At 44.2% G+C, this 14572-nt stretch overlaps 1 protein-coding gene across 2 annotated transcripts in view; it reads right to left on the reverse strand.

Moving 5' to 3' along the window:
• Unr (cold shock domain-containing Unr) overlaps positions 1 to 8984 on the reverse strand; it is a 65898-nt gene extending 56914 nt beyond the window's left edge. Inside the window, exon 1 of one of the 2 annotated variants that reach the window (XM_045746647.2) lies at positions 8845 to 8984. The gene's annotated coding sequence lies outside the window, so the exon portion shown is untranslated. The remainder of the gene's footprint in view (positions 1 to 8844) is intronic. The other variant, XM_045746646.2, reaches the window with a different exon arrangement.
• Between the last annotated feature and the right edge of the window lie 5588 nt (positions 8985 to 14572).

Here is a 14572-nt window from a genome sequence, read left to right on the forward strand (position 1 = left end):
TTAAGTGAGAAGGTGGTGGAGGCCAAGACCGTCAGTAGTTTCAAAGCGTTATATGACAAAGAGTGCTGGGAAGACGGGACACCACGAGCGTAGCTCTCATCCTGTAACTACACTTAGGTAATTACTTAGGTAATTACTTGATATTTTTAACGAGGTCAAATTCCCAAGGGGCTACTCAGTTTGGAAATGGGACAGAAAAATTAGGAAAGGCAGTGGTGTGGCTGTGCTGGTAAAAATGCCTAAAGGTAAGCGAAATAATTATTGTCAATCAACTAGAAGTTGACAATAGCACTTTAAATCTGCAATCAGGATGATAAACGAATAAGTTTAATCATAAATGCATAGTCACTGCCATGCAACACATGGACAAAGGAGGAAGGAGCTGGACAATAAACGAGAAGGTCTTATAACAATAATGAGAGAGATTATAGCGAGAGCGGATAAAGATAGATCACGACTGGTGGTGGTTGGTGAACAACTTTAAATCCATAGACTGGGAGGCATATGAAGCTAGAACAGAGGACTTTTGGACCTGTAAATTCGTAAACTCCATCCTGGAAACATTCAAATATCAACACATTAAACAAGCTACGAGGATGAGGGAAGGGGATGTTCCCTCCGTGCTGGATCTGATATTTACCAGGAAAGAGGAAGAGATATTTGAAATTCAGTACCTTCCTCCCTTGGGTAAAAGTGACCATGTCTTTTGGGGAATAAAGTATGCAATACATTATAATCTTGAAGAAAATGAGTAGGTTGAAGCAGTTGAAAAACCTGATTTCAGGAGAGGACATTATGGGGAACTTAGAAATTTCTTTAAGGAATTTGATGGAAAAACCTTGCTATTAGGCAAGGAAGTAAATGAGATGTATGTCAGGTTTTGTGAAATACAGTATATGATAAAGCACAACAAAATTTATACCAAAGTAGAGATGCAGAACAAGGAAATAGGATTGGCTCAACAGACATTGCGAGAGCCATACACCAAAAGACACAAAAATGGAATCGATATAGGGAGAGGCCTAACCCCCAAACATACCAGCGATACAAAGATGCGAGAAACAACTACACCACAGTAAGGAGAAAGGCAGAAATAAATTTTGAGAGCGATAGTGGACAAATGTAAATAGAACCAGGCCTATTCTATAGATTCAACAACAACAAATTGCAGGCAAAGAATAATAATCAGAGGTTGAAAATGGGAAACAGATTCTAGGAACATGCAAAGGAAATGTGTGAAACATTAGACGAAAAGTTCCGAAGTGTGTTTGGTTCTCTGAAGATTTTATTTTGTACAAACACAATAAGATTTCCAAAGAACAACAGAGCACTTAGAGGTGGCTAGGGACAAAGTAAAAAAAAAAAAAAAAATGCTCAAGGAGCTATGCAAGAACAAAGCAGTTGGCCCAGATAAAGTGTCACCATGGGTTCTGAGAGAATGTGCACCTGAGCTCAGCATTACATTTCAACGGATTTTTCAGACATCCCTGTGTACAGGAGTTTGAGCAGATGTGTGGAAAAAGGCTAACATAGTTCCAATCTACAAAAGTGGCAGTGGGGAAGACACACCCCCCCCCCCCCTACGCCACAATTATAGACATGCATCACTGACAATTGTTTAGTCAAAATATTGGAAAACTAAAACTATATGGGTAGAACACCCGAGAAAAACTGAGAAACACTATAATAACAGACAGTATGGTTTTCAATCTGGAAGATCCTGTGTAACGAATTTACTCTTTATGATCGAACCACAAAGACTTTACAGGAAAGAGATGATTGGGTTAATTGCATCTATCTGGACCTGAAAAAGCTTGACAGTTTCACATAAGAGGTTGTTCTGGAAACTAGAATATATTGGAGGAGTGACAGGTAGGCTTATATGGATGAAAAACAGAAAATGAGGGGTAGTAATCAGAGGCAATGTATCGGTCTGGAGAAATGTCATGAGTGGAGTACCACAGGGTTCAGTTCATGCACCGGTAAAGTTCACCGTCTACATAAACGATCAACCAGATGGAATACAGAATTATATGAACATGTTTGCTGATGATGCTAAGATAATAGGGAAGATAAACTTAGATGATTGTCATGCTCTTCAAGAAGACCTGGACAAAATAAGTACATGGAGCACCACTTGGCAAATGGTATTTAATGTGACTAAATGCCATGTTATGGAATGTGGAATTGGAGACCATAGACCCCACACAACCTATAAATTATGTGAGAAATCTTTAAAGAATTCTGATAAAGAAAGAGATCTAGGGGTGGTTCTAGATTGAAAACTCACATGAGGACCACATAAAGAACACCGTGCGAGGAGCCTGTACTACACGTTCTAACTTCAGAATTGCTTTTAAATACATGGATGGCAAAGTACTAAAGAAACTGTTCACGACTTTTGTTAGACCAAAGCTGGATATGCAGCGGTTGTATGGTGCCCATATCTTAACAAGCACATCAATAAACTGGAAAAGGTGCAAAGACATGCAGCTAAATGGTTCCCAGAACAGAAGGACAAAAGCTACAAGAATAGGTTAGAGGCATTCAATATGCCAACACGAAGATAAAAGAAAAAAAGGCGATATGATCACTATGTACAAAATAGTAATGAGAATTGACAAAATTGATAGGGAAGAATGCCCGAGACCTGGAACTTCAAGAACAAGAGGTCAACAAATTTAAACTAACTAAACAAAGCTGCTGAAGAAATATAAGAAAATTAACTTTCACAAACAGTGATAGACGGATGGAACAAGTTAGGTAAGGTGGAGGAGGCCAAAACCATCAGTAATTTCAAAGCATTATACTGTATGACAGAGTTGGGAAGATGGGAAAACATAAGAGTAGCTCTCATCCTGTAACTACATTTAGGTAGTTACTGGTGTGGACTTCCCAACTGAAGATAGCATTCACCGACGTAAAACTCAAGCTTGCAGAATTCATTTTACTCTAACACCCAATGTCTGAAGCTCCCACCAACTTCTCTAATGACACTTCCAACACAGGTACTGGTGCCATAGTACAAACGCTCATAGAATGAGAATGGAATCCAATTGCATTCCTTTCAACCCAGCTGTCACCCTCAGAGGAGACATACAGCACTTTCAATAGGGAACTTCTCGCCATCTACACAGCCATCCAACACTTTCTCGAGGGATGAAAATTCTGCATCCTCACAGACCACAAACCCCGTGTACGTGCTAACGGCCAAGGGCGAGTCTTGCTCTCCTCTAGTAGCCACCCCCCAGCTGGGATTAACCTCAAAATTTACCTCTGACATCCGCCATATCAAAGGAACTATCATCATAGCAGATGCACTGTCTCTGTCCACCATAAGCCAGGTCCTACAAAACTCTGCTTATGTGGACTATTTTGGAATCCCCAGGGCCCAATGGGAAGACCCAGAGCTGCAGCAAATATGAACATCTGATACAGCCCTCCATTTCATCTATATTCCCAAGGAAGGTGGCGGTATAATAGCCTGTGACACCTCCCAGACGGAAACTATGGCCCTACAGTCCTGCCTAGTTTCACGGGAAAACATTCTCAGCATTTCACTCCCTAGCACACCCGGGTAGGCGCACTTCCCAGAATATAACAAGAGCAATGTTGTATGGCCAGGAATTAATGCAGATGTTCGACGATGGAGACATGTCTCCAGTGCCAGAGGGCAAAAAAACATTGTAACACAGAGCCCTCTTTTACAGTTCCTGTTACCTACTGACTGTTTTGAGGTGGTGCACATGGACACGGTCAAATCATTACCGTCGGCTAGGGGTTAGACTATTTTCTACTCACCTGCATCGATCAATTCTCAAGGTGGCATAAGGCAACTCCATTAGTCAACATCATAGTGGAGTCTGTGGTCATGGCTTTCCTCTCTGGACAGGTCACCCATTTTGGCAGTCACCCCTGTCCCTATCGCTGATCATGGATGCCAATCTGAATCAAATCATTTGAAGGAACTCGTGGAATTCCTCGGTACCACACACTGAACCACAGCCTACCACCAAGTCGAAAGGAATGGTAGAACTCTTCCATAGACAACTGAAAGCTGCCCTAAGAGCTCAAGCATGCCCTGAAGATTGGCTCAACAATCTTCCCCTAGTGCTGCTCGGCATCCATTCGGCCAAAGGAGGGCAGTGGATTCTCGGCAGCAGACTTGGTATGTGGGGTCCAGCCTGTGGCTTCTGGGTATATTCTTAATGCCGACACTACTTTTAACACACCTGGACCCCACTTTTGTCCAGAAATTACAAGCGGCTATGGCAAACAAACATTCTTCCACCACCACCACCACACCAGCCAACAACATGTGCCCCACATTCTCCACACAGCTGAACATGTGTTCGTAAAAATCTATGCTGTCCTCCATTCTCTACAGTAACTTTACAGGGGACAATTTTAAGTGGTTTCTCAAACACTGACACTTTACCATCAAGTGCTAAGGCATGCAGGAAAATGTCTGCATCGATTGCCTAAAACTAGCACACTGCAACGCTGCCCCAGATATTGCTCCAGAAGCACATCCACCGACACCGTCATACACTTTACGACCACGGTTACAGCAGCAGCACCACCTGATCCTACGACAGCAGACGAACCACCGTGACGTTCCCACCCAACAACCCCAGTTAGATGAGGTCAGTCAAGTAGTAGTAAACTTCAAGGGTTATACTACACAAGCACCAACCAGCCAGGTTCCTTGATCAAGCATTTTTATCAAACAATCTAACATTATAATTATCTGCTCCTCCATACAACACACACAAAATTAAAAACAAAAAATGAAACATTGTGCACCTTTGACGAATAATTTTTATTTGTATATACAAGAGTTCTTACATTCTTGTAACAAGCATGCATAGCATTTCGGGCAGGCCCTTAACACTTTCGCGCTATCTGGACGCGCCGGCGCGTTCGGTTTCGTCTAACGTAAACGCATAGTGGACATAAAGTTATGTCAACTTTTAAAATATTTGTATAAAATTCAATTTTTATCCGATTTACTTTGGGTTTGTTTCAAACTGCGCGCTATGAGGCTCTCTTTCTCACCACTAGGCTGCATGGTACAATAAGTTCATGAAAGGTGTGGATAACTTCGATCAAATGGTATTTTGTCCCAAACGGGTTGCAGGTGGGTGACTTTAGCCGTTTATACTGGTAATTCTTCCCCCATATCATGTATTATATGCATATGTCTGTTTAGGGAATTTTATTCCGATCAATATACAACCAAAAATAACTGTGTGCAACAAGTATAATCTTGACAAACATAACAAAAGTAAAAATATTTCGTGTGTGTTTGACGCTCACTGATATGTTCCAGCGTTGTTTTATATTTGTCGCTATTCTAACTTACGCTTTGTTGATATTTTTTACCTATGGGCACATAGAACATTCTATTGCGAACACATTGACATAAAAATGAATGACGTACATAGAAAATTAATGTCATGAGAGTGAAATAAGTATAAACTTTCAAAGCGCCGTGCGTCGTCCCGTCACCGATACCGGGTAACAATTTCACCACTTCCCACACTCTTGCGGGCGGGCTGCATCATTATTCTACGCTTATATTCATATCACCGTGTTGGGAATTTCATTGCGAGTCCATTGATACCAAAATTAACGCTGTAGAACAAGTGTGGAGGTGATTACAATCCCAAGAGTAAAAACATTTTGTTGCTGATGGGCGCTCACGGCGAGTCATCTACGTAGTTATTTATTTGGTGCTGGTATCCCTATATGTTTCGTGACTTATTTTACTAATGTTCTTCTAGAGAATTTTATTGCGAACACGTTGGTACCAAAATGAAATACGTAGCATGAGAACTAAGGTCAGAAGAGTAAAAAGAGTATACACATTTTTGTTTTTACGCTTAAGCGATAAAAACGCAGCGCGCACATTCGGTTGGCTGAGTGACCTTTGCGGAGAGCGCGAAAGTGTTAATTCTAATTTTCCCCGGAATATGACCCACCAAATCGTTGAACCAGGTACCCATTCACTGCTGTGTCAATAGAGATGTACAGTTAAGGATTGGCACCCTGTCAATCCTCCCCGGCGAGGATACAAACCCAGGCCAAATCGCTCAAATAGCACGGAGAAATTGAAATTGAAATAAGTTTATTGAGGTAAAATATACACAAAGGGATAAGGTAGCTCAAGCTATTCTCACCCCATTTAGCATGGAGAAGTGTCTTACCACTGTGCCACGGAGACTGCTCTCATTACTAACAAAGCCCATCAAGAAATCCACAATCATTTTTAGCATTGGAATATTTACTTTTATTTCATGGCTTTAAACTTAAATTATCTTAAAGAGTAAGATAATCAAACATAACATTCTTTCTGCATAATGGCACGTCTCTCGTATGGTAAAAATTAAATATTTTTTGTTGACGGGTATCTACCACAGCATGCAAACATACATTTGTTTACTTCACAAAATCAAATGCTATGATTCAGTAATAGATATTACTGAACCAAATCAGATAATGTCTTGTTTGGGCCTCCAGCTTCACCATTATTCTGTAGTAGTGTAGTACAACCTCGACCACAACTCCCATCAGCGGCTACACCACAACCTAGTCCACAACCCCCACCAGCGGCTACACCACAACCTCGACCACAACCCCACCAGCGGCTACACCACAACCTCGACCACAACCACCACCACAGCTACACCACAACCTCGACCACAACTCCCACCAGCGGCTACACCGCAACCTCGACCACAACCCCCACCAGCGGCTACACCACAACCTCGACCACAACCCCCACCAGCGGCTACACCGCAACCTCGACCACAACCCCCACCAGCGGCTACACCGCAACCTCGACCACAACCCCCACCAGCGGCTACACCGCAACCTCGACCACAACCCCCACCAGCGGCTACACCGCAACCTCGACCACAACCCCCACCAGCGGCTGCACCGCAACCTCGACCACAACCCCCACCAGCGGCTGCACCGCAACCTCGACCACAACCCCCACCAGCGGCTACACCACAACCTCGACCACAACCCCCACCAGCGGCTACACCACAACCTCGACCACAACCCCCACCAGCGGCTACACCACAACCTCGACCACAACCACCACCACAGCTACACCACAACCTCGACCACAACCCCCACCAGCGGCTACACCACAACCTCGACCACAACCACCACCACAGCTACACCACAACCTCGACCACAACCCCCACCAGCGGCTACACCACAACCTCTACCACAACCACCACCAGCGGCTACACCACAACCTCGACCACAACCCCCACCAGCGGCTACACCACAACCTCGACCACAACCACCACCAGCGGCTACACCACAACCTCGACCACAACCCCCACCAGCGGCTACACCACAACCCCTCCACCAGCGGCTACACCACAACCCCTCCACCAGCGGCTACACCACAACCCCTCCACCAGCGGCTACACCACAACCCCTCCACCAGCGGCTACACCACAACCCCTCCACCAGCGGCTACACCACAACCCCTCCACCAGCGGCTACACCACAACCCCTCCACCAGCGGCTACACCACAACCCCTCCACCAGCGGCTACACCACAACCCCTCCACCAGCGGCTACACCACAACCCCTCCACCAGCGGCTACACCACAACCCCTCCACCAGCGGCTACACCACAACCCCTCCACCAGCGGCTACACCACAACCCCTCCACCAGCGGCTACACCACAACCCCTCCACCAGCGGCTACACCACAACCCCTCCACCAGCGGCTACACCACAACCCCTCCACCAGCGGCTACACCACAACCCCCACCACCGGCTACACCACAACCCATCACCACCGGCTACACCACAACCCCCACCAGCGGCTACACCACAACCCCCACCAGCGGCTACACCACAACCCCCCCCAGCGGCTACACCACAACCCCCCCCCAGCGGCTACACCACAACCCCCACCAGCGGCTACACCACAACCCCCACCAGCGGCTACACCACAACCCCCACCACCGGCTACACCACAACCCCCACCAGCGGCTACACCACAACCCCCACCAGCGGCTACACCACAACCCCCACCACAACCCCCACCAGCGGCTACACCACAACCCCCACCAGCGGCTACACCACAACCCCCACCAGCGGCTACACCACAACCCCCACCACCGGCTACACCACAACCCCCACCACCGGCTACACCACAACCCCCACCACCGGCTACACCACAACCCATCACCACCGGCTACACCACAACCCCCACCACCGGCTACACCACAACCCCCACCACCGGCTACACCACAACCCATCACCACAAAACTCATTAATGACCAATAAAAAAAAATCAATATGAACAATAGGGACCACCAGGGCTGGAGGACCAATACGTCTTAAGAGGAGTAAGTTGTCCTCAAGACGTTCACGGGAACTACCACCTTCTAGACACCTCCCCCCCCCCCCCTTAACCCCCCCCCCCCCGCCCCCCCATGGTGTAGGTAACTACCCCAGCCTCCCTAACCTTGGTAGGCCTAGAACCTTCCCATCTTGCTAGGTGGTTGGTGTATGTGTGTGTGTGTGTGTCCCCGAGGCCCTGGCAGCCAGGGGCAGGGTGAGGAGGGCCCTGCAAGGCGCCCCTGGCGTCTCAGAAATGTCAGCCAGGGACCTGTGGGCAGATGAGCACAAAAACATTGCTATCGTCTTGGTGGACGTCTGGCTTAACACCTCCTTAAGACGCTCCTCGCACCTCCTCCTCCATCATAATCACCTCCCCGGGGTGCGGGAGGGGCCGCCCTCGTGGCTGTGAGGCAGGAGGGAGCCAGGGCCAGGGTTTACAGCGGCGGGGGAAGGTTTAAAACTTACCTCAGCACAGCACAGCACTGATGACATGCCGCCATCTTTAGGACTAACCCGCTGCTGGTGTGCCAAGGTTACCCCGTCGCCACTCTTCTCCTCCCTACTCCCGCTGCCCTATATCCTCACCTCGCCACACTTGCGGCGCCAACTACGGCATAGTGCTCAACTGGTGTTTGGGTGGTGTAGGGTGAGGGTGTGGGCAGTGTGAAGAGGTGTTGTGGTGGTGTGAGTGTGTAGACTTGGCAAGGTGGTAGTTGGGTTCACCATCGCCAGGCGGAGCTCGCCACACTCATCGCCCGCCACACTCAACACACTCACTCACTCACTCACTCACTCACTCACTCACTCTCTGTATACACTCAGTCATGTCGTGTTAGTCTTATTGTTGTGTGTGTGTGTGTGTGTGTGTGTGTGTGTGTGTGTGTGTTTAGAGGTAGGGAGGGTTGTGTTGTGTAGTGAGGAGGTTGTTACAGGTGTAGGCCAGGGGCAGGTCCCGCCACACTCAACGTGCGCATCTCATTACACTGCCTCCCCCTCCTCCTATATGTCTTCTCAACTCATGTCTGTGCATGCGAATATTGTGTGTGCACGCGCGTGTGTGTGTGTGTGTTCGCGCGCGTGTGTACTCACTTAGTTGTGAGTGTGTGGTCACACTAGGGCGGTGTGTGTGTGTGTGCAGACGCGCGCGAGTGTGTGAGTGTACGCGCACGTGTGTGTCTCAGGAGCTCAAGATCGTGGCCTTGTGGAGAACAGGAAGCTGCTCTGACTGTTGTTGTTGTGGAGTCAGCTACTCGGAAGTTGCTCTCACGAAGGTTTCGCACATTTTACCTTGTTTGTGTGTAGAGTGTACTACAGTACATGTTGCTTGGCTGTACCTCACTCTCAAACATCTTTATGTCTCTTGCGCCTTCAATTTTAAATAATGGTCAGGACATAAGAATGAAGGTATCTGCAGAAGGCCTATTGGCCCATACGAGGCAGCTCTTATTTATATCTACCCAATCTCATTTATATATCTCTCCGCTTACTTCAGGGATAATCACCGATAGCACTACAGACCATTACCCCACATTTCTCCTAACATTAACAAACCACCTCTAGAGACAAGGGAGATAAGCTTTAGGCTGCACAATGAAACTGTTATAGGAATTTTATAACTGCTGCTGATAATGTCAACTGGGAGTCCGAGTTAGGTACCATAGGGGACATCAACCTAGCAGCGCAATCTTTTCTTTAAAAAACTCTCAGCCTTTATAACACCCACTGTCATATGCTAACGAAACAAGTCACAACCAAAAAAAAGTCAAACCAAACAGTCTCCGTGGTGTAGTGGTAAGACACTCGCCTGGCGTTCCGCGAGCGCTATGTCATGGGTTCGTATCCTGGCCGGGGAGGATTTACTGGGCGCAATTCCTTAACTGTAGCCTCTGTTTAACGCAACAGTAAAATGTGTACTTGGATGAAAAAACGATTCTTCGCGGCAGGGGATCGTATTCCAGGGACCTGCCCGAAACGCTACGCGTACTAGTGGCTCTACAAGAATGTAACAACACTTGTATATATCTCAAAAAAAAAAAAAAAAAAAAAAAAAAAAAATATCTCAAAATGCTAAACAATCCTTGGCTTACAAAGGGAATACTTAAATCCATTAATAAAAAACATGACCTTGAGAAGAAGTATTGGTTAGGAACAGTCTCCAAAGAATTCTCAAAGAATTACTCGTTATTGCTATCAAAAATAATTAGAAGAGCCAAAACTAAATAGTACGAAGATAAATTTAACCAAACAAAGGGCAACATTAAGAAACATGGAGCACAATTTCACAAATATTGGGATCAAAGAAGATTTTAAATAACAAACCAACACTCCTGTCCAATAACGATGGTCAGCTTTCAGCCTCTGATTCTGCTATTGAGTTCAATAGGTTCTTCGCTTCCATTGGGTCATCCCTTGCAAATGATATTCCATTATAAAACTGATGTTCAGGACTATCTTACAAGTAACTATCCACAGTCTCTGTACCTAAAGCCTACAAATTCCGCTGATGTTAATGAGATAATCCTTTCACTTAAAACCAAGTCTAGTGCCCTCGAGGAGATACCAACTTTAATTTACAAAAAAGCCTCCAGATCTTTAGCCCCGGCTATTGCATTGCTCTTCAACAAGTCACTTGAACTCCAAACCTTTCCAGATATTCTAAAAAACGCGAGAGTAACGCCTGTCCACAAATGTGGTGATCTCACAGATGTTAACAACTACAGACCTATATCAATCCTGCCAAACTTGTCAAAAATATTTGACAAACTAATCTACAAGCAGCTTTACTCTTATCTAGCCAAACACAATACACTTAGCTCTTGTCAATATGGCTTCAGACCCAAAAAAAGCACTAACGATGCACTTATTAGTATGAATAACTTGATACATGCAGCTCTTGATAAAAATGAGTTCCCTGTTGGGTTATTTGTGGACCTGGTTGATACCTGGTTGATGGGGTTCTGGGAGTTCTTCTACTCCCCAAGCCCGGCCCGAGGCCAGGCTTGACTTGTGAGAGTTTGGTCCACCAGGCTGTTGCTTGGAGCGGCCTGCAGGCCCACATACCCACCACAGCCCGGTTGGTCCGGCACTCCTTGGAGGAATATTCCTCTTGAAGATGTCCACGGTTGTTCCGGCAATATTTCTTATGCTTGCTGGGAGGACGTTGAACAACCGCGGACCTCTGATGTTTATACAGTGTTCTCTGATTGTGCCTATGGCACCTCTGCTCTTCACTGGTTCTATTCTACATTTTCTTCCATATCGTTTACTCCAGTACGTTGTTATTTTACTGTGTAGATTTGGTACTTGGCCCTCCAGTATCTTCCAGGTGTATATGATTTGATATCTCTCTCGTCTTCTTTCTAGTGAGTACATTTGGAGGGCTTTGAGACGATCCCAATAATTTAGGTGCTTTATTGCGTCTATGCGTGCCGTATATGTTCTCTGTATTCCCTCTATTTCAGCAATATCTCCTGCTCTGAAGGGGGAAGTGAGTACTGAGCAGTACTCAAGACGGGACAACACAAGTGACTTGAAGAGTACAACCATTGTGATGGGATCCCTGGATTTGAAAGTTCTCGTAATCCATCCTATCATTTTTCTGGCTGTCGCAATATTTGCTTGGTTATGCTCCTTAAACGTTAGGTCGTCAGACATTATTATTCCCAAATCCTTTACATGCTGTTTTCCTACTATGGGTACATTTGATTGTGTTTTGTACTCTGTATTATGTTTAAGGTCCTCATTTTTACCGTACCTGAGTACCTGGAATTTATCACTGTTAAACATCATGTTATTTCCTGATGCCCAGTCGAAAACTTTATTAATATCAGCTTGAAGTTTTTCAATGTCCTCTGCCGAGGTAATTTTCATACTGATTTTTGTGTCATCTGCAAAAGATGATACGAAGCTGTGACTTGTATTTTTGTCTATATCTGATATGAGACCTGCGTAAGGCTTTGACAGTCAACCACCAAGACCTTCTTCTTAAATTACATCATTATGGAGTCAGAGGACACTCCCTGCAATACCTCAAATCTTACCTTACTGACAGGCTCCAGTATGTTTCTGTGAATAATTCAATTTCTCCCACCCTACCCATCAACATTGGTGTTCCTCAGGGCAGCATACTTGGCCCTCTCCTCTTTCTCATCTACATTAATGACCTTCCAAATGCCTCCCAATACCTCAAACCAATTCTATTTGCTGACGACACAACCTTCATTTACTCCAGTCCTGACCCCCTTGCTCTAAATGCCACAGTAAATACTGAGCTAAATAAAGTCCATCTTTGGCTAACTGCCAACAAACTCACCCTTAACATTGACAAAACTTTCTATATTCTGTTTGGCAATAAATCCTCTAATCAAATAAATCTCAAAATAAACAATACCCAAATTTGTAACAAATTAGATGGCAAATTCCTTGGCATTCTCATTGACCACAAGCTGAATTTCCAGGGACACATTCTAAATATATCAAAAAAAGTTTCAAAAACTGTGGGCATTCTTTCTAAGATCAGATATTATGTACCTCGCCCTACCCTGGTGACTCTCTATTACTCCCTTATCTATCCTTATCTCAACTATGGTATTTGTGCTTGGGGTTCTACTACCCAAAATCATTTACGTCCTCTAATTACTCAACACAAAGCCGCTATTAGGACAATATCCAACTCTGGCCCCAGACATCACTCGGTACCCCTACTCAAATCTCTGAATATGTTAGATATTAAGTCACTGCACATTCTCTCATGTGTATTATTTATTTATTTATTTATTTATTTATTTATTTATTTATTTATTTATTTATTTATTTATTTATTTATTTATTTATTTATATATTTATTTATTTATTTATATACAAGAAGGTACATTGGGTTAGAGAGAATACATAGCATAGTATTAGGCATTGTATGTACTAGCTCTATCTATAAAGCCAACAAACTTTGTAAATCTCTTTATGTATGTACCTTTACCTAAATAAAGATTATTATTATTATTATTATTATTATTTACATTCTTGTAAAGCCACTAGTACGCGCAGCGTTTCGGGCAGGTCCTTAATCTAACAGATAATTTTAAGTAGGTAAATTCTAGCAGAATTAATAAAATGATAACAGATACATTGCAAGAAAAAATGAGATGAGAGAGATTAGTAAGTATATTAAAGCACATTGTTATATTAAAGCTCTGATTGATTACATTGACAGCTTGATTGGTAATTTAAACAAGATTAATAGGCACCATACAGCAGATTGACAGCACATGTAAGAAGACAGCAATAATCACAATGGTAAAGATGTTCAGATTGGGTACATAAAGATTGGGAGATTGGGTAGCAATAGATACAGTGCAATTTTAAAGCAAAAGGTAAAAAACTATGAAGATGAAATTAGGTACTTTTTAGTATTGTTTTTGAATGACGCAAAAGTTGGACAGCTTTTCAATTCAATAGGGAGTGAGTTCCATAGACTGGGTCCCTTTATTTGCATAGAGTGTTTACACAGATTAAGTTTGACCCTGGGGATATCAAAGAGATATTTATTTCTGGTGTGGTGATAATGGGTCCTATTACATCTGTCCAGGGAGAGTTTCAGAGCAGGATTTGCATTTAAGAACAGGGTTTTGTAAATGTAGTTGACACAAGAGAATTTATGGAGTGAGATTATGTTTAGCATGTTTAGGGAGTTAAACAAGGGGGCTGAATGCTGTCTGAAAGCAGAATTTGTTATTATTCTGATAGCAGATTTTTGCTGGGTAATGATGGACTTGAGGTGGTTTGCAGTGGTTGAACCCCATGCACAGATACCATAATTAAGATAGGGATAGATTAGTGCATAATATAGAGAGATGAGAGCAGAGTTAGGTACATAATATCTGATTTTGGAGAGTATACCAACTGTTTTAGAGACTTTCTTACTTATGTGTTGTATGTGGGTACTGAAGTTGAGTCTCTTGTCTAGGAATAGGCCAAGAAACTTGCCATCATTTTTATTACTGATGTTAATGTTGTCTATCTGAAGCTGAATTGCTTGTTGACATAGTTTGTTGGTTGACATCCATAAGTGGACTTTTTTTAGTTCATTATTAACAACACCATTTAGTGTATGTGGGTTGGGGTTAGAGTAGATGATGGTAGTATTACCAGCAAACAAAATAGGTTTCAGAATGTTAGAGACATTAGGCAGATCACT

Source organism: Procambarus clarkii, chromosome 3 (genome assembly GCF_040958095.1).
Source record: "Procambarus clarkii isolate CNS0578487 chromosome 3, FALCON_Pclarkii_2.0, whole genome shotgun sequence".
Classification (NCBI taxonomy): Eukaryota; Metazoa; Arthropoda; class Malacostraca; order Decapoda; family Cambaridae; genus Procambarus; species Procambarus clarkii.